Source organism: Cupressus sempervirens, chromosome 11 (genome assembly GCF_028749045.1).
Source record: "Cupressus sempervirens isolate cs-2001-9-10 chromosome 11, ASM2874904v1, whole genome shotgun sequence".
Classification (NCBI taxonomy): domain Eukaryota; kingdom Viridiplantae; phylum Streptophyta; class Pinopsida; order Cupressales; family Cupressaceae; genus Cupressus; species Cupressus sempervirens.
Genome location: NC_143128.1, coordinates 154,730,533 through 154,753,391, shown reverse-complemented (window position 1 = coordinate 154,753,391; position 22,859 = coordinate 154,730,533).

The following is a 22,859-nucleotide window of genomic DNA, read 5'->3' as shown; positions in this document are numbered from 1 at the left end:
GTCTCACTTTATTAAATTCAATAATATCTTCAAAATCTTCTCTTCAGTTCCAAAATGGAAACTCTGAGTGAACTATCTCTCGAAAAGGAATTAAATCAGTTAACTTCTTATTTCACTCATGAAAAGCTTAGTTAACTCTCCTTTCTTAAGGAAGTTTCTATTTTAACTGAATCTTGCTTCAATCCTGACCGTTGATGGATTCTAGGAAAGTCTATTTAGGAGACCCTCAGTTCCTCATTAGAAAGGTTGAAAATTGGAATAGTATTGAATTTTTGTCGAATTGCATACTCATCTTATTTTCTAATTTCCACATTGCTATCATTTTAGATTCTCATCTAGCTTAATAATGCATACATTTAGCTTAATGACTTTTATTTCTTAGATTAACTACGTGCATTTCATCTAGATTACTTGCATATCATATAGCTTAACTGTATTCAAATATTTCATTCTTAGAGGGTCTAGTTTCCCGCACCTCAATTCTGAGGATATTAACAGGCAAAATTCTTCTAAATAGAAGGCAATAGGTCGGCTTGTTGGATGATTATTGGATGGACAATCCAATGTTCATTCCGAGATGAATCCTCATATAACAACCATGTTGAAGTGTGTGTGTGAAGTGTAAGGCCACATTCCGCATATACAGAAGTGAACTTATATGAGATATTGAAACAACATCTCTTTTATAAATTAGAAAGAATAAGGAAGAATAAGTATACAACATTCAGATTTAAATCTCTAATAACCTACCTAGTATTCCTTGTGATGAAGAGATTCGCTACTATACCAATATCAAATTGGAAGTTAGATAAGTTTACTTTGGAATTTATTAGTTATTATTACAAAAATTTAACAAAATATTTAATGACTAAAATTTTAAAAAACATGATTAAAATATTTCACATTGGGATGAGTGGAAGAGTAAGGATTCCTAAGTTAGTTCTAGTGATGTATAAGAAGTAGATATATTTCCTGCAAAAAACTAAAAATATTTGTATGGATGTGGTTATTCCTAAGGTTATGTTTTCTGACCATTTATGATATTAGGTTACAAATGTAGAAATTAATGAATATACCAAGAAATTATTGAAGGCAAATATTAATGATAAAAGTGAGAAATAGGAAACTATAGAAGAAATATTAGTTGACACAAAACATTTACAAATATCTAAAGCACAAAGAAGAAGGTAGAGAATATTGTGAAGAAAATTCATTAGGATACTAGGATAACAAAATAAGAATATGTGGAGGCAAAAAAATAGTTGTAGAAATGAAGGTAGGTCATCAAAGAAATTTCTTTCTAGCGTAACCTCTATCTATAGAACCTAGTAGTCCACCACTAAAAACAAATGCATGTACAACAACTACCCATACAACACCTATCAATGCAATACCTTCAATAATAGAAGCACGATCAACAAAAGAAGAAGATGTAACAATGAACAATGAGATGAGTATCCATATAGTTTCTATGAAGTCTAAAAATATCTCAACACCAATGAATTTAGCACAAGTTAAATAGGAAAAATGTGAAGACAAAAAGGAAAAAGTGAAACCAAAAAGATAAAAAAGAATTAAGGAAATGCCTAATTGACTAGGACCAAAGAAGAAACCAAAAGTATTGATGACATATGTTGGGATGAAGTCCACTAGAAAGAGAGATATAGAGACTCCACCAAAGATAATGAGAGGATAGATCAGTCCACCATTAGTTGAATCCCAAGACGAACCACAAATGCACCCAAAAACACATTCACAACCATAATAAGTAGAGAGCATTGAAAGGATAAGAAAGAGTTGGAAACTATAAATTGGAGGGATAAATAAAATGATAATTAAAGATGGAAACTTAACACATCTAAAAAATAATCATTTGTATGACCCATTGAAAAAGAGATAATTAGAGTATGTAGTTATAGATATACGATAGATTTCAAGCAACTATTGTACATATACATGGGAACATACTAGAGGAACTATACAATAGATTGATTGAAAAGAAGGTTAGGAATGAAAGAGGAGTATAAAAAATTTAGAGAAAAAGAAATTCAAAAGATTTGTAATATTTAACATGATAATAAAATTGAAGAAAAATTCAAGATTGAACCACTATTAACAAATGAGAAGATATATATTGATAACGTGTGAATAATATGAGCTTGTTAGAAAGAGAATAATCAATAGTTATAAAAGTAATGACAAAGAAATCTTCACCTGCAGTAGTAAAAGAGGAGATGTAAGATAATATAGGAAAATACACAAATTAGTATCCTAATGTGCAATATGATACCATGATAATTGAGGGAGACAAAATCACTATAGATGATAGTCAATATCCCTTTTCAAGTACTAAAAGTGAACCCTTTACAAATCAACAAGGGTATTAAGTTGGAAATTTGTGATAGACAACATATTTGACAATCTCATCTCTCAGGTAGAAGATGATAAAATAGAGAAAAAAAGAAACTATTTGTTTTCTCATATAGGAAACACCTATAGAACTATATTTAAGACCTAGTAGTAGTTGTTGGAAATATAAGAGGAGTAACTAAGAAGGGAGGGGTGAATTAGTTACCACAAAATTAATCCCAGGTCCCTTAGATGTCAATACAAATCAAAACCAAAATTCTTTTGAATCAAGTTTACTGATACAGCTTGGTTAACATAGAGGTGCTTGGTTAACAATAGTAATTTATTATCACCTAGAAAGCATTAAAATGTCAACTATAACTTGGTAAATACTAAACATACATATCTTAAGATATTAAATGTCATTATACTTAATTAACTCAGTTTCATACACATAAAGAAATTAGTGTGAACACAATAGACACCAAGATTTAAGATGGAAACCCAACTTGCAAAAAATACCAATTGCAACTAGTTACTATTTTTTACTCTTCTAAAGTGAGCCCTATTATGATCCAACCCTATTCAAGGTTACAAAACACACTAGTATGTGTGACCCTATTAAATTATTTAATCACATTCTTAGGAGTGGCATTGTTAGAGGTCTGTAGACACTTCAATCTATAAATGCCACCTTGTTAGAGTATTTACAAATAGTTGTTAAGCCAACTTTGTTGAGAGATTTATTTAACTACTACACTGGTTAGAGAGTAGAATTGACTTGACCTGATTGATGATGCAACTATCTTTCCTAATTTTAGATCTCAATTCTTACTTTACTACTCAATAATTCTTGATCAAATAAATCTTTGCAGAACAACAAGGATATTCTGCTTATCCTCCAATTTTCTTTTTATAAAAATCTTCTTATCTTCCACACATTCACAATTTTTCAATCCTCAACTTAGCCTTATATTTATATCATAAAATTATCAAGTTGTCTTGAATACAACTTTCTATAATTAATATTGATCCCTTCGGTCAGCTAGAACTAACAAATTAATTCATTAAGCTAAAATGCCAAAACAAAAAAATCCTTTGCTAGGAAACCCTACCCAATAAACACTAACAAAAAATAGATTTTCCTATGTTTACCAAGTGAACTTGGTTAACACTACATCTGGAATGGATATTCTTTGGTAACTAAGTGAGCTTAGTTAATACTAGTTCCATGCCAACATTACTTTATCTCTTGAGTTAACTCAATAGGCACTATCTTCTATTGATTCTCTTTGGTAACCGAGTGAGCTTGGTTAATACTCCTTACTTTTCATATTTCTTTTATCTCCCAAATGAACTCAATAGACACTATGATCACAAACTTGGTTTACACTATAATATTCAACAGATACTTAGAACTATCTTCATTTTCTGAGTGAGCTCAGAAGACACTGACTAGTGAATATATGATATTTTGGGTAATATCAAAGACATTATACAATTTATCAATTATTTTCAAATGTAGTATCATGAGTCAATAGTTTGACTTTACAAAAAATTGGTAAAACCTAATGTAGAAAGCAAGATTCAAAACTATTTCTTTCAAGAAGACTAGGAGAGAAGAAGAGAAGAAGGAAGAATAAAATAAAGACAAAGAGAAAGAAAAGAATGACCAAATGGATAGCTAGCCATCATAGCCACAAGATTAACAAAGGTAAAAAGTTGAGGAAAGTCAAATAGTAGTTGTTCTAGTAGCTGCTAAGATAGAAAATATAGCATCAACAAGTACTACAAGGTCACATGTTGAAGCACTATTTATAGGATTTCAACACGATGTTGTCAAAATGTTTGATGGTAACATGGATATTAAAAATTATATTGAATTAACTGAATTTTTAATTGGAAAGACAATAGAAGAATTTTATAAAATGAGTAAGAGTGCATTGAGCACAATTGAAATAATGACTAAGAAAATGTAGGACACCATTCAAATTTAGATCAATGAACTTCACATAGAAGAGAAAGCATTGAAAATTATTGAAGAATTTGACATGAAGTTCTCTATTCTACTGTAAATTGTAAGAGTGAAGGCTCAATCTACTTATGATGCTAAACTATTTTGTACTAATTGTGAAATGATATCACCATTTATCTATTATTTCTTGAAACTTGTATCAAGTTATTGATGAAATTCCTCTAAGAAGGAAAAGACTTATATGGAAATTTTTCCTTATCATTTGAGTATACACAAGGCATTCACAATGAGATAAAGGACAAGGAGACAAAGTTGAAAAGTATTGTTGCTAAACTAAAAGATCCAAATGTGGATATAATAGAATTAGATATAAGAATAGGAAATGTTCATGATTAACTTAGGTTAATGGAGTTATAAAAGAAGAGAATAATGGAAAAATATATATCACTATTAAGGAAACACATTAATTTGAAAATTGATCATCTATACATGAATCTTAAAGAATGCACTGGTGCAAAAGAATCTTATTGAAGATTAGGTTATTATAATAGAACTCTAATCTAAGTTGCATCTTATGGTTTATGTGCATTCATCAACATATGTGAGCCACCAAAGGACACATGGGAAAAGGAATTTACCATCTTTAAGAATAACTTGTGAGATTCCATGGAACTCATTAATTATTATGAAGCTCCAAGAAATGAAGGTAATATGATTTTGACATGTATATAAGTTTTGACTCATCTTTGGAATTGATGTCAGAGGGGGAGAGTATTGAGGAAGATTATTGTAATGAGATATAAGTAGGGTAAATTATATTATAAGATGGTATAAATTTTTGAAGATGATCCACAAACTTTAAAAATTTTACACGGCCCTAACTTTTAATATTTTTGTAACTTAGTCAATTTTCCTAGATGTTTCCATCAATGCGAAAGGGGAAGATTGTTTGTAAATTTGGCTAGGAGGATGGATGAAGATTATATAGAGTTTTAATTTATGGAAACATATTCATACTATGAAGAAGGAAAAACTTAATACTCCATTTTGCATACATGGACTTAGAAAATTGTCTAAATGTTATTACAAAAATATTGAATAATTAAGGTTTTTTATTAAGGGCACTTTACTGGAAGAAGTTGAGGCTATGTGTGTTTTAGGGGAGGTAGTGAACAATGCATAGAGAACCTTTTTAAAAGAGCTCAAGAAGAATCATTGTACAAATTGAGCTATGGACATTTTTCCAAGTATGTATGATGATGGGACGATTAGCGAAAATCATAGAGTAAAGGCATTTTGGTTATTGGATTAATTTGGTTTACAAAAAAAATGAATTAACAAGGTTTGGATGACATTCTAGATGTTAACCACCCTTAGAAAACTTAATTTCATGTTTTAAGAAATCTACAAGGTATTGAACGTTGAGAAGTTAAGCAGTTTGGTATAAAAGAAGACCCTTATTATTTTTAATAAGTGTGGCATTGTATTTCAATAGCATAACACTTAAATGAAAATTTTGTATGATAAGTATTTATGCAAACTTGATGATAGTACAGTATAGTACAAATGTATTATTAGTTTTGTCAATAGAGCTACAAAAGGGCAAATTAGATATTGAAAATATTAGCATTATCAAAAATTTTATGTATGCACACATTTGGTATAAAGATTGTATTATTGTATATGCATATTTTGGTACTAGGCTCAATGCTCTACTTTTATATTGTAATACCAAAACCTAATAGAGATAAGGCTTCTAACTACAAAGATTTCAACATAATGTTCAAGAAATAATGATGTGTTAGTTGTTCACCAATTTTGAATTATCAGTGAGGTTACCATTATTTAAAAAAATATTATTATTCCTTTTTAATTTATTTAACTAAATAGGTTTCTTAAATATAGTTAACATGGGTAAAGGTATCAATCATTTATGCATAGTATAATGGTAAATTAGTATGTCTCACTTTTAGGAAGTGTCAAGTTCAAATATCCTACAATGCAAGGTAGCACTATTTGTTTCAATATTTCTTTATTTCTTTATTTTACTCTTAATTTTTGTTTTGTTTATTTCATCTTGAGAACTAGTTTAGTATCATATGCATAAGTATTTTCACACACGTCTGCGCGCGCACACACACACCTAATTTTCTTAGGTGGAGGAATCCTCAAAATCCATCCAATCAAAAAAATCATCTTCTTATTTCTCTTCACCATAATCAAGTCTTTAGAAGACAAATCTCGTGCAACACAAGAACCTTGTGAAAACTGACTCACAATCAGTGATCTATCTACACAATCAAGAACATCTTGACAAAATTCACCCAACCCAAGGTCTTGGTGTAAACTGCCTCACATTCAGTGATCTTTCTACATGCTTAAGAACTCCTACTCTAATTTACCACTAATGGAGGGCGACACCATTCTTACCAACTCACAACTAAGATAGCAACAATATGGAGATAAAGAGATGACAAAATGCTTCATAAAGCATCCATTAATACTTGAAATTCATTACAATATTCTCCAAATGCAAAGAATCAAAATTCTTACAACATAAGAGAGCATCTACCTAATAACTTCCAACTACCTTATACACTAAGGGCTTTTACAAACACACACACACACACACACACACACACACACACACACACACACACACACACACACACACACACACACACACACACACACACACACACACACACACACACATGCAATTGTGTCAGTGCATGCACACATATATGAATACATGTATGTACATTAAATATAGTCATGTGAACATAATAAATTATTATTATAACATATAATTGATATTCTAGACCCTCCATAAATAACTAGCAAAGATAAGATTTAGAAATAAACATAGCTTGACATGAAATAATTAAGAATATAATTGAACATACTTAAACCTATAAGTGGGTGCTAACAAGAATATTTCTAAAAATAGGATAAGGAGACACTTCTAAATATTGCTCTATATCCAAACAAGGGTAACTAGTGTGAGTGTTAGTGTTATATCCATGACAACAACTTTTGAAGTTTTTTATAGGAAATCTCAAACCTATATAGACAAGTGGAGTCAATGCCTATTACTAAAATCATTGATATGAGAAAATTATGTTCATATTTATATACATAAATAATTATAGACAACGAAGGAGATTTGACATTGTATAAATCTCTCATATGAGCAACTACAATAGCTTCCCCTCGTCCTACAAATAATAAGATAATATCTATATAAAAACATAATTAGGTTAGTATTTTTAGCTTTAAATAATAATAACCATATAATGAAATGAAAATAAGAAAATCATTCTCATTAATAATATAGTCATGTGCATAAGTATACAATACTTAAAACCTTTTACATAATAAATAATCAAATAGTATTCAGAGTCATGTATAAACTAATATAGAGATGAAAAAAATATAAAAATGTCTCATCATCTTCTATAGCAAGAAAAACATAGAGTCCACAAAAATCAAACATATTAGTCCTATCAAATTATAAGTATAATGTCAATAAGATGGGATCCAAAATTGATCATCGGGAAATATTTAATAGTATCATATGAAAATCTATTTGTTCTATTAAAATTCCAAGTCAAAAATAGGGAGACAAGAGATAACTAGCATAAAAGTCTCATTAGTAGTTACATTCCTTTGATAAATTTCCATCCTTAAATCTCTCTAATCCTGTTTGAAAAATTTCATTGATGAAAGATTACCTCAATGCAATCTTTCCATATAATCAAGATTTTCCCCATTTTCATTCTACTTTAGTCCTTTGATTCTATCTTTCAATATTCACAGTACAAAGGATCAATTATCTTTCTTCCAACACCCATAATAGAGAGACCAAATATAGTTCCCTAAAGCTTTAAAATTCTCTGAGAAGAAAGGAATCCAATAAAATTAGTAACCCAAAAATTGTGTGGAATCAAGATGAGATTACAGTTGTAAGAATTTGGCTTAGGCTAGTATTCATCCAAGACCAAGGAAATCAAACACAAGCACAATAATAGACCAATAGAGAGAGAGAGAGAGACAAAGTATGATAAGAATGATGATAGATTCATATAATATGTCATACAGCCACATCAAGAGTACACTAGGAGTGCCTATATATAAAGGCCTTAGGAGAGCTTCTAGAATGCATAGAAGTCAGCATCATGATAAGTCATACAACCAGGCATGGGTTATCCTCTATTAAGCATGGAATTAAATGCAATGATGTGAGGATAAGCCTACAATAGTGTATCACACAAATCAGTGGTGTAGACAACATGTGCTAAATTATGAGTGTGGATAACTCTATTATCAACATGACAACTCAGTGAATGATGTATACTCCAGTGTTGTATACACCATGTGCATAATTAGAGTTGCATACTTCTATGAGAGTACATAAACTTCTAAGTGTTTCACCTAAATAAATAATAAAATAATACAAAATAATAAAATAATGCATTAACCTAAGTAAACTTAAGTAAGTGTAAATAGTAAATACTTATTTACACCAGCACCCCCCCCCCCCCCCCCCTTAAGTGCAACTTAGGGGAATTTCTTTAAGCTTACAAAATCTAGGATGCAGTGCATGATGGGTCCTAGCTACTAGGCCATGTTAGGTACCCATTTACATAATGATATGCAATCTCTCATAATGTGAAGAAAGAGGGAAAATGTGACGGAAAAAACCTTCCCCCAAAAAGAGAGATGAATAGGGATGTATGGATGGATGGAGTAATCAAGAAACCCTCATTACGACATACATCTAGTATATACATAAGATAATAATGAGAAGAGGAAGAGAGACAAGATAGGCTCCCTCGCCCCCCCCAAAAGAAGAATGCCTGCCAGTGACTTCTCTGATGAAGATGTTGATCCAAGACTGTAGAATGGTGTTCCTCCCCTTAGGAAGAAAAAATGCCAAGGGTACAAATGAGACACTTCTACTATGTGTGGAAAGAATCCTATGGATGAGTGATGTATCTAAAACTTTCTCAACTGACTAAAGAACTTGTCTCAAAGAACTATCTATCTCTACAACTACTAAAGAACCCTTTTACAATAGCTAATCATAAGTATCCACAATCACTTCAACCTATAATGATTTATCATGTAGAGAATGAAAAAGAGGTTTAGATGGAGCCCTCATGACAACTGAAGAAGGTGATTTTGCATCAAGAAGAAGAGGCAGATCATCAATACTATCCCCCAAATTTGTCACCAAAGCTAGACCTAGAAGACTGGATGTACCTTGTTGTGTTGGACCTATCACTCTAGTGATGTATGCATGTGGACTAAACTGATGTATTGACCTCTCACTAAAACTATCGATAGAACCCCACGTATCTAAATCTATTCAAGCACTATCACTGGTGTCATTATTAGTTTCCACTGTGTATGATCTGTAGAGAGGATTAGAGGACAAGCTTAGTGAACTTTCCTCAAAGTGTACATCCTTCTCCACAAAAATTTGATGGGTCTCTAGATCCAAGAGTCTATATGCCTTCACACTATCTTCATAACCAATGAAAGTATAGGGATGAGATGACAGTACCTTGCATCCCCTGGAAGATATCTTTTCCCATGTAGGATAACTAAAGACTTTGAATTGTGTCACAATAGGTTTTTTATCGCACTATGCCTCAAAAGGATTTTTTCCATCTAAGGTTAGATAAGGAGAATGATTAAGAATGTGAGTGGCACTAGAGATTGCTTTGACTTCTAATGATGGATCTAGAGACTTGGCTTGTATCGTGCAACTTGCCATAGATTTGAGAATGTCGATCCTCAAGGCTACAATATTTGTCTTATGTAGACTGAATGTTGTTGGATTTTAAAGACCAATGCCCTCAATTTTGCAAAAGTTTGTAAGTCTTCTATTCACATGAATGCTTCCATTGTCCATTCTGAGAACTTTGATGGCTTTTCTGGATTTCTTTTCTACATAAGTCTTGAAGGCTAGAAACTTGCCCAACACTTCATTCTTACTATGAAGAAAGTAGACTCAAGTGTATTTTGAAAATTCATTTAATGAAAGTAAGTATGTAGTGACCCTGGTTTAATGCAAAAGGACCTACTAATACCATGTGAACCATTTGTAGAACACCTGGTGCTCTTGAAGACTTCCCTTTCTATAACTTCCCCTCTAGATGCATATCCACTGAATCTATTGAACATTCACCATGGGAAAAGTTGATTTGGGATAGACCTTTGACCATTCTCTTTGTGCAAAGTTGTTGAAGATAGTGGAAGTCAAGATGACCATACCATTGATGCCATAACTGCACTGTTGAATTTGATTGAGATAACAAGGCCTTTTAAGGAGACTTGGGCACAAAATGGGAGAAAGAGTACAACTTTTTGTTATGATTCACTTTCCCCCCTACAACCAATGAGTCATCTTTAAGACTATGTACCTTTACTAAGTCTGGAAGGAACTCAACTCTATGTCCATCTCCAAGGTTAGTTATTTGGTATATTGAGATGAGATTTGAACTTAGGTTTGGAACTTAGAGAACATCTTGAAAGTCTCCATTTTCCATTTCTACATTTCCTTTTCCTTCAACTTCCATTTTGCTATCATTTCCCATGAAGATGTATGATACATTTGATTGCTTCATTGAAGAAAAATCCTCCTCTGAAGAACCCATGTCATATGAGGTTCCTGAGTCAAATATCCATTACTTTAAAGAGTTTGAATTTCCCATGAGTGCTTGCACGTTTCCCTTTGAATTAGAAGAAGAACTTTTATCCTTATAAGCATTAGGCTATGGAACATTATGTTTCTTTATGATGTTCGTCAACTCATCAATCTTTTTAAGATAACACTCATATTCTTCATGACCTGATTTCTTGCAATAGGCACACTTTTTCTTCTCCTTATTATTGCCCCCCTTCTTGTTTGAATTCAAGGAAGACTTTCCTTGTTGATTGGATTGTGGTGTTTTCTTTTCTACATCCTCTGATTTGCTTTTACATTTCTTCTTACCCTTTCCTTTATTTGAAGACTGTCTAGCTGAATTTTGAGAACCCTCATTTTTTGCCAACAATGCTTTTGACTGAGGTGATATGAGAATCCCCATAGATTTCAACTTATTTTCTTTAGTATCCAATAGATCAGCATATTCATCAAAAGTGACTTTCTTATAGGTAGACCCTAACATAGTCTTTGAGGTGTTAAAAGAAGATACAAAAGTGGAATACTCTGATGGCAATTTTTTATGTATGAGATAGATCAATCTATCATCTTTGATAGAACTCCCACAATCAGTAAGCTTTGTCCTTAGTTCATTCACCTTGGTGATGAAATTCTAAATTGAGTCATATGACTTAAGATCTAAGGAGAAAAGCTTATCTTCAATTTTGAAAACATCCTCTTTAGACACTTTACCATATAGGTTTTTGAGGGTATCCCAAGCTTCCTTGGATGTAGAACACTTCTTGATATTATACATGATCTTATCATCAACCCCCAAACATATATCACTTAGGGCTTTCCAATTCATTGATACCCAAGCTGAAATATCAAAACTGAAACCTTATTACCTATTGGTTTAGGAAGAGTACCATCTACATATTGAGAAACTCCATTATGCATTAAGTGATACCACATTTTGATGGACCATGTAGCATAGTTATGAGGAGTTAATTTAGGAAACTTAAAGTTGTCCATAATGCATAAAATGAAAGAAAAGTGCAAAAAATAGATAATGCAACACAAAGAGCACCCCCACTTCACTAAATCATGAATGCCCCCCAAAAAAGATGCTTTGGGAACTTTACCAATAGTAAGATTACAATGGGCCACTTGCCAATTTTTGGCCTTCATGGAGTTCTAATTTTGTTTTTTATAACCTCTTAATGGAGTACAAATCTGAAACGTTACAATGTGCTACAATTCTAAAGCATTACAAAGAAAAGAAAGGTCCTATTGTTGAAAGTGAAACTTTTGTCCATACAACCCTACAATCTGATAGTAGAACTAGAAAATATATGAAAATAATGTACTCTAAAAAAAAAGAAACCTATTTTTTACTCCAGATGTGCCCATACAGAGCATTTGAAGTTGTAAAAAGTAGGATTATGTAGGTACAATCACCAAAAAACACAAATTCTAACAAATCCATGTACCAAAACTTGAAAAAAGCTACACCACTAAAAAGTTTAGGAAATTCTACCCAATTTCAAAAAAAATTGCACCTAATTTGGAGTTCACATGTCTAAATTATGGCCTCCTAAAGTCATATTGTAAAATCAAAAATCAATCTAGAGAGAGGTTGCACTAGCAGAAGATGGGGTTAAATTTGACTATCTTATGATTGTTTTAGTAGTTCAAATTTGGCGAGGAATGATGGTCAGATGGTCATCAATTTTAGGCTGTTGAATTAATGATGTCAGCATCCTCCTGCATATAATGCTGTCAGTATCATGTCATAGTGACATCAGTGAATGATGTGTCTAATACAGAACTATACATAATCGTATAGATGGTGACAATGTGGTAGATCCGCGTAGGTGTATGGAGCTCACTCCATGGCTAACTATATAGTACGAATTGGTGATGTAGGCACCACATTTTGGGTGACTTCTCTATATAGCATGGAACTACATAGGTCCACATGTCTAGTGAAGAAGTGACCACGTATCTGATATTGTGATTGCCACGTGTCAATGAAGTAGCTGCATGGATGAAATAAGTCACACTATGTGTCTAGTGGATTCACCACAATAGTGGCTAGAACTTTTCAAATTTTGCTAGAATACTCAGAAGATTCATGGATGTCAGATGGTTATGCAGATGCCACCAGGATGTACATGTGATTGCCATTTTTTACCACTACCGCTAGAAATCACCTTTTGCAAGCTGGAATGCAAATTAATTGTCCCACATTCATGGGTAGTCAGACTCCCATGCACTTAAAATTAGACAAGCTGCATGTATCAAACCAAAAATGGGCCACTGGTGGATAGGAAGGTTGTCACTCCAGTGTGAGCCTCACTAGTTTGTTTTATCCAGTAAAATGGAGGTCTGATTTGCAATATGCTCCTGTATAGTGTATGACGAAATTTTGTAAAGGGGTATGGCCCTTAGATTTATTGAAGCTAAAAATTAAATAAAGAACCCACTAAATAAAATACCCTACAATAATAAATAATAATATTCTGAAATTGTAGAGCTGAGATCTCACAACCTAGTTCTACAAAAAATTGTGAAACTAAAAAATCTGAAAATACCAAAATTGGAAAATAAATTGCACTGAGAAAATTAATTCAAATATTAAAAAACAATTAAATAGATCTAAAAATGACCATACTCGAACAATGAATTGGGGCGGGGCCTTCAGGTTCTAATTTACAAAAAAAATTTGCCTCATGATCAACTTTCACCCACCATAGGCAAATTTATAGTTGATCTTCACCAAATTGACACAACGGTGAGGTCAGATTTGGCTTTAGATGCTCCTAATTTTTGTGAATTCTCTGGATTCAGGTCAAGGTGTTGAAGTATGAATGGTCTCAAATAGCTATGTGTAGAGAATCTCCCTGAGCATTGATACCATGTAAGAATTTGGCTTAGGAAAAAATTCTTCCAAGACCAAGGAACTCAAACAAAAGCACAACATTAGGGGGAGAGAGAGAGAGAGAGAGAGAGAGAGAGAGAGAGAGAGAGAGAGAGAGAGAGAGAGAGAGATTCATTCAATATGCCATATAGCCATATCAAGAGTATACTAGGAGTGCTTGTATATAAAGGCCTTAGGAGAGCTTCTAGAATGCATAGAACTTAGCATCATGATAAGTCATAAAACTAGGAACGTGTCCACCAGATATGGGTTATCCTCCATTAAGCATGGAATTAAGTGCAATGATATGAGGATAAGCCTACAATGGTGTATCATGCAAACCAGTGGTGTATACACCATGTGCTAAATTAGGAGTGCAGATAATTGTGTTGTCAACATGACAACTCAGTGAATGATGCATACTCCAGTGTTGTAGACACCATGTGTATAATCAAAGTTGTGTACTTCTATGAGAGTATACAAACTCCTAAGTGTCTCACCTAAATAAATAATAAAATAATGCAAAATAATAAAATAATGCATTAACCTAAGTAAACTTAAGTAAGTGTAAATAGTAAATATTTATTTACACCAACAATAGTAATAAATGAATTTTAATAATCCTTATTCATAAATCATCATAGTGTAAATAAATTTCATCTTTGGAAATGGTGACAATGGCTGCACACTTTTTGCATGAGTATGGTCATTCCCAAGATGGCCTTGGCATCATACCAAAAATCCAACTCAAATTTTGAGCTCATTTAATGTCCATCTTTAACTCCTTAATATTCCAACCAATCCACTACTATCTTAGTCTAATGATATCCATGTGATTAGTAAAGAGACTTTTTCAAATGTATTAATAATATTTTTTGAAAGGGATATCAAATTCAATATTGAAGATAGAGGAGAATGCTATAACTCTTTAGGCAATTGATTATAATCATAGAATCCCAATCAGTCACAACCTTCAAATAGTTAAAATTTCTATCAAGAAGAGGATCTTGATAAGCCCCCATAGCCTTGTCAAGTTGATTAGCTTGAGTACCCAAGGTTATTCATTTTCTATGTTTTTATTTTCTATTTTCTCCTTTTAATTTTAATATGTGAATTCATGAACTCTAGTTTGGCATCCTTAAGAAATGAGACATTAAAAAAATTGAGATTAATAACTATTTCTAGTAAGCTAAAACTTATTTCCACCAAATAAAAATATTTACACAACCTAAATTCAAAAGATAATCACCAAAGATATTTTTTAGCCTGAGGATCATAACACCATAAAGAATTTATGAAAATAAAATAGAACATAGAATACTATTTTTCTTAGTACCATCTAAATGATATTACATTATAATGTTAAACAATAGAAATAAAATTAAAAAAATATAAAACAAATAGTTTGAATTGACCAAAGAAACACCCATCAACTTCTTTCTATTATCTATAGAAGAGAAAATTAAATTAGTTATTGTTAAATTACATATCTTCCTATATATATAGGCACTTAAAAGGCTACTGACATTGGTAATTTTACATTCCAAAATAGTAGCTAGTCCCCTTGCACTCACTCATTAATTTAATTAGTGGTGGAACATACCAACAAAGTCACCAAACTTTAAGAGAGCCACATGATAATAATATCTAATGATGAAACATAGGTTTGAATCAATTTCTTTGAAAAATATAAATCTTATGTAAAAATTTATTATGAACATAATATAAATCATACTACTTTATATATTCTAATAAGTTAATTTCAATAAGACAGAAAATTCATTTATTTTCAGTTAGAGGAAAATATGGTAGTTATTTTGTCGATCAATAATTGTTGATGATTTTACTGTTATATAATTTTATTTTTTATTTTTATATTATTTTATATTCTTGGATGAACCACAAAGGAGCTTCTAAATGTTTTTCTTATACATACTACAAGCTCACAAAATATTGAATTCATAACAAACCCTAATATATCAAAGTGAAAAGATATATTTGTTGATTCAATTTTTTTTTCAATAATTGAAATGGAAGTGGGAAAAGAAGGAAAAAATCAAGTATCATTAATATTTGAATTATGTCTAATAGAGAATAAAATTTAATTATGTGAAATAGTTAGTAATAAAAAAAATTTACATACTCCATTTTTTTAAATAACTATTCAAAAAGAGTGGTCACTATTCTAATTTTTTGTTGTTTAATAATTATATTTAAATTTAAAACTGTTACAAGTTAAAGATAATAACATTTTCCTAATAGAAATTATATTCTTAAAATTATCACTCTAACAATATTATATTCAACCAAAATAAATTTTACTTTATTTAATAAAATCTAATAAATAATTTTATGCGACAACACTATAAAATCTCTTTACATTCATAAATAATGTGTTCTAATACAATCTCAAACATTTTTCTCTTTACGTTAAGAGAAGGATGTGATTCTTCTTTGACGTATACAAAGTACAGTAATGTAAGACCCTCTACAACATTTGTCATGTGGTACATTCTCATTTCCGTAATTTTTAAGCGTTAAAAACTAAGTGTATGTAATTTTGAGCATTCTGAAAACTACTATTTTCCAATCCCTCCAATACCTTTTCGTGACCTTGAAAACGCCTCCAATACCTTATTGTGACCTATTGTAACTAACACTCGCTCATGGTTTAGAGATTATATCGATATTACCAAATAGCTCCACAATATGTTCACATTGGTCATGTTTCAATTTGAGACGCACTAGTTATACTTTTGTAAAATAGTGATTATTGCAGATACCCACCGTCATTCACCATCAAGAAATCCCAATGGAGGACTTTTCAGGAAATGAAAGGGAATGTTTGGATAAATAGTTGATCTCAATGCCCTTAGGCTCTCTGTTCCCATTCATGAACAATATTAAAGGCGTGCGTACATACAAATATTCCCTTCAATATGACATGAATATACTACGAGCAATGTAGTATGCCAGATGACATGAATAAACTCTGAAAACTATAGTAATGACAAAACCTGAAAAATTCATTTATTACTATTTTATAATAGAATGACCCCTGGTAAAACAACCAATTCTTCGCATTTTTGTTTCCGTGACTTGTGTACTCCTGTAATTTATTTTTATCTTTAAAACCAGTAATGTTTGCACATATCTCCTTCATGAACAATGTTAGAAGCATGTGTGCGTACAAAGATTCATTCAAGATGCCATGCATAAAGGATGGACACTTAAACGATGAGAATGAATATTTTTGAATATTTGGGTAGCAGAGGCGTACCCTTCTTCTATTGCCAAGGATTAATTTTCTTGCACTGAATGGTATAGTCCTTCATTCAGAGTAACACATCGTATATGTTTGAACGGCATGCGAATAAGGGAGGATTCAAGCATCTCTGATGAGGATAAAAATAAATGTGTGCTTTGAATGGACTGAGAATATCTGTATGTAGACTATAGATGCCAACGTGGGAGAGGAGCAATAAATGCCATTTATTTGTACGAATATTTGTTCTAGGAAATTTAGTGATTATTGAATTTGAATGTTTTAAGCTAACCAAAGGTACCCGTGACCTAATTAAAATGCATTAATTAAAAACAAAAACAATTTCTTTTTTCTTTGAAGTGACATTCCGTTAAACTATATTATCTTTTGGGGGATTAAATTATTTTAGCAAACTACGAATAATGTGTCAATGAGATGGATTGTTTTTAAATATAAAAAGTAGTAAGAGGGTTAGGAACAACATACACTACCAATATTAGAAGTAACAAAACCTAGACATAGGATTGTTTAAGTAGGTCACCATAGCTATTTTTGTGATATGATATTTAGTAGCACTTAACATTTATGACTCTTTGTTTAAAATTAACCATTGACAATTAGTCAATAGTCAGTGTAATGAATAAATAACATGAAAATTTATTTCATCTAAACACACCACATTGGTGCATTGAAAACTTCTAAAAGTTCAACCATCCAAATAGTAATCTAACTCAAATCAATCAAAAGAGAGTATTCTTCTTAACTCTCCCACCATCACGACTATCTTATATCAAACAATTTTAGCAGTTATTAGTGATTTATTAAAAATACATCTTTTACTACATTCAACTTACAATGTACAAATAGGAGCTTTTTGAGATGAGTTTAATATGACAATTCAACCATTGACAACTATTTATCATGCAATTGAAATCTAATATAAATTTATTTTACAATATTTAATTATTATATCTAAATTCAATTGCACAGTATTGCAACAAGTCATGTGGTAACTAGTACTTGCCTTAAAATTGTTAGAATTAGTTGATTGCTAGTTAGATAATTTTGAAATAATTTGAATATATCTAATATAATTATAATTATAACCTAATAATATAATAAAATTAAATTAAATTTATTGCAATATTTTAAAATTTTAAAATAATTATATTATACACTAAAAATTATTTAACTTTTTAAAAAAATTGAAAAAATAATTAATCATTTTATTTAAAATTAAGTAATAATATATCTAAATGATTTAATTTAATATTATTATAATTTATAAAAAATACTACAACTAATTAACATATTTGTCAATATATTTATAATAAAATAAATTTAACTAAATTTTTTAACAACTAAATATTTATTAAATACTTATTACTATATTAGGAAATCAATGCACTTTAGATAGAAACTGCATGGTAGAATAAATGCAATATAGTTTAAAACAATTGTGCTAATATAAAACCTTAATATAAATTAAAAATTATGTATTTAAAGTTGAAAAAGTCTAATGTTGATGAGAAAATATTATAACTTTAAAACAATAGTTCCATAAACTGATACAATAGCACTTAGCCTTATATTTTACATTAATATCACTATCATAGAGTTGTTTGTGAAAAATTGAAAGATATAAAGAACAATTTTAGAAAGTTCTTATCTTATAGTTCTTATTAAGACATCATAATGAATACTTCTTACCAAGCTCTTCTTCTAACTAAAATATTAAATATAAATAATTAATAAAGAATAGAATTCACATTTCTTTAGAAGCTAGAGACATATGTAATTTTCATATTTTTATACATTATTGATTTTATGTTTTATTAGAATATAAATTGCTCAATTAATTTTTTTAAAAATATTGAAAGTATAATTATAATTGTAATTTTAAAAATATTGATTATACAATGTATAATAAATTTTTATTTAATTTAGAGAGTATGAATGTAAATAAATATAAATTAAAATTAAAGACAAAAATTTGTTTCTTAATATAAAATTGTAAAACTCTATAAAATTATGATTATAAAAAAAAATGATTAGTTGAATTCATAGCTTGTACTAATTGATTTTATTTTGTTAGGAACTATTTTAATAGGTGTTACATGGTAGCTTACATTTTCCTTTAAGTTATAATAGCTAATTAAGTAGAATAGTAAAGTTTTAAAAATGTCAATATTTAGTATAATTTTATTAATATTATAACATTTTCAATTTAATTTTACTTTAAAAATAATAATTTTCAATTTAGATAGATTATTTGAAAAATAATACTTTTAAATTTAAAAATATTAATAATTAAAATTAATTATTAATTTAGGATTTATAAATATAATGTTATTATTATAACTTAGTTGTATCTTCCTATATTAATATTTAATTCAAATTCAAATAATATTAAATATCTTTTATATGAATGTCAAAATATTTGTAAAGCAATGATATTTACTTTATATAAACCATTACTTATTTAGAAACATAATTATAAAGGACACCAAGTTATAATGAAATCTTTTTTCTTAATAATCATTTAATAATTGTACTACATTTTAATCTTAATCAAAAAGTGGTCATCCTTCATGTTATTCCTAATGACGCTTCCTTTTTGTTGTTGTCTTAAAGTGATGTTTGCCAAGAGCTAGGTGGTAACCTAGAAGTTGTATGTCTTTATTTAGTTGGTGATTTGATCATTCTTCTCTATTTGAAAATTATATTTCTCCCAACATTATATTTCATCCACATCTTAAAAGTTGAAGGAATCACAAAGTGGTACAAACATTGCTATGTATTATTAAAAGAGTTACCAAATGATTATGCGTGGAATGTAAACATTCAAGTAATAGAACTTTTGATAGATTGTAAGAAAAAAAAAGGTAAAATATCTCAAAATATTAATTCTATCCATATAATTTAATATTAATATAAAATTCATATGACAAGAAGTTCAACCATAAAAAAAAATATTATTAATCATTAAAAAAATAGATTATTGTAAGGCCTTGATTTAATTCATTGATTGTATACACTAGTATAAAATTAAAATAAATATTTAGAAACCAAAAATTATCTATTTCCATTCCTAGAATATTTGGTAGTGGTCCTTTGTGAAAATTCTTCTTATAAGACCCCAAAGAATTTTGAAAATTAAATATTTCACATTTTAACATTATGAAAATTAAATTCAAAAATTAAAAAGAAAAATATTGTAGAGATAGAAAGGATTAATCAGTAGTTATAGATATGTGATTCCAATGCCTGTGGCAAATAGTGGCCGGTACTAGTCAGTGTAGTACTAACATTGTTAGATTTTCTAATTATTTAAATAAATTAACATTGTTACATTTTATATAAACCAAACATATATTTTTATATTAGTTTTAGAAGGAAATATTTAAAGTTGATTATTTAGTTTGATAAATTATTATTTTTATTAAATTATTATGAAGAAATATTTATTAATAATTTATTATAATTTTAAAATGTAAATTTTATCGTAAGTATATTTTTTTATTCAAATTGTAGTAATGAAATCAATAAACATGGTTCGTTGTTTTTATATTAGTTTTTTAATTAACTATTTAAAATTTGTTTGAAATTTATTATTTAGTCTTATATATTATTACTTTTGATTAATTGATTGTTTACTTAATTTTAAAATCTAGATTTTATTTGAAGTGTGATATTTTATACAAATTATTATAGTAAGGTTAGGCTATGAGATAATTAATGTTTTAAAATATATATTTAGATGTTAATATAATTAAATTTTTATAATCTATAAGATTAGAATTACTTCATTTGTTTATAGCAAAAAAATTGGTTAAGAAAAAAGCAATATGGAGAACCCTCCTAAAAAGGCTCCTATAATATAACCCAATCATATATTTTCTAAGATATATAAAGTTAATAAACAAATTATAAAACTTTTGAAATGAAAATGGACAATTACAATAAGATTCGACATTAAAAAGCCAAGCAAAATCATCACACTTGAACTTTAAAACTATAACTGAAACTTTGAATCTTTGAAAAAAAAAAAGGAAAAAATAAAAATTGAATGTCTTCAACTTTGTATTATATACAAACATGACTAAATCTTTGAACAAAATACTTGATTTCTTCACTTTTACTCATCTACTTAATTTTTATTAAAAGAGCTAGAATATATAAAGATCATGAATTCATATAACACCAAATATACATGGCAACTCTATCTTAGACCATTATAATTTTTAGACAATGAGAATTCAAAAGCATTCATAATCAGTATGGAGATTTAAAAAGAATAATTAAAACATTCAATCATAGTAGATTGGAAGAAAAAATTCTACAATAAATATGCACAACCAAACGTTAAAATAACGTATGTCTTGTCCATGAGATGAGCTTATCTCTTAGCAAGATATAAGTGAAGAAGATTGGAGGGCTCATTTCCACTCATTAAATCCCGTCGTTTTGGAATCTCCCATTTTCTTGTTGTTCATCGACCGCAGTTTTTATAAACTCCCTTGTAAGGGTAGCGAAGATCAAAATGCTTCACATCATAGAAAATTTGAAAAAAGTGATCCCTGGTTTTTAAAATCAGAATTGGGTGAAAGATTTTATTGTATCTTGTATGAAAGAGGGAGATACGTCTAACATTATCTTTCATCCAACCTTATGGGAATTAAAGTTCTATGATGATATAATGATGTTGATGGCAGATTAATTTCAAGAATCTGATTAGAAATACAATATGCAATGTTAAATGGTAGGCCTCCCTAGTATTAAAGAGATAATTAATTAGAAATGATTGCATGTTTGTCCAGTAAATAAGGAATGATGAAGTTTTATGTTCAATAAATTCTAGAAAACGTCTATGTGATTAATGTTAATCAAGTTGGTCGTGTATCTTATCTCTAAACTTTATTTATTTTTTAACATATTAATACATGTCAAAAAATTTAGAATATTTACCCACCAAAACAAAGAATTGGTTGTGTGGATATGCTTGAAAACTTTGGGTCAGTTACATCAGGGATTTCTGGATATATTCAATATATGAATCTTGGGGAAGGTACGAACATTGGCGGCTGGATGAAAGGAGGGAATTAGAAGCAATATTATGAAGAGATTAATCTATAGTGGATAACACCAAGTTCTCTTTCAATGCATTTTTTAGATTTTATTCTTTAAAATTGATGCACTTTGTAAATAAAATGGTATTATTTAGTTGAATGAATGAACTAAATTATAAAGTCATTGTGTATGATGTTGGTTGTGTCTCAAAAGAATATAGTGTATGAAAAATTATGTGTACGAAAACTAGTGATAAACCACATCTTGCTAGAAACTTGAGCACTGCAGTCATTTACTACTAGTTCATAACATTATAGGATAGTTGGATGTTCAGCCATATTTCTTTATGAAACTTATGTGTGCAAAAACTAGTGATAGACCACATTTTGTTTGAAATTTGAGCACTGCAGTCATCTACTACTAGTTCAAAATACTATAGTATAGTTGATGTTTAGCCAGATTTCTTTATGAAACTTATGTGTGTGAAAACTAGTGATAGACCACATCTTGTTGGAAACTTGAGCACTGTAGTCATCTACTACTAGTTCAAAGCACTATAGGATAGTTGGATGTTTAGCCATATTTCATTATGATGGATTGTTTCCTTAGTGGGATTTAACACCTA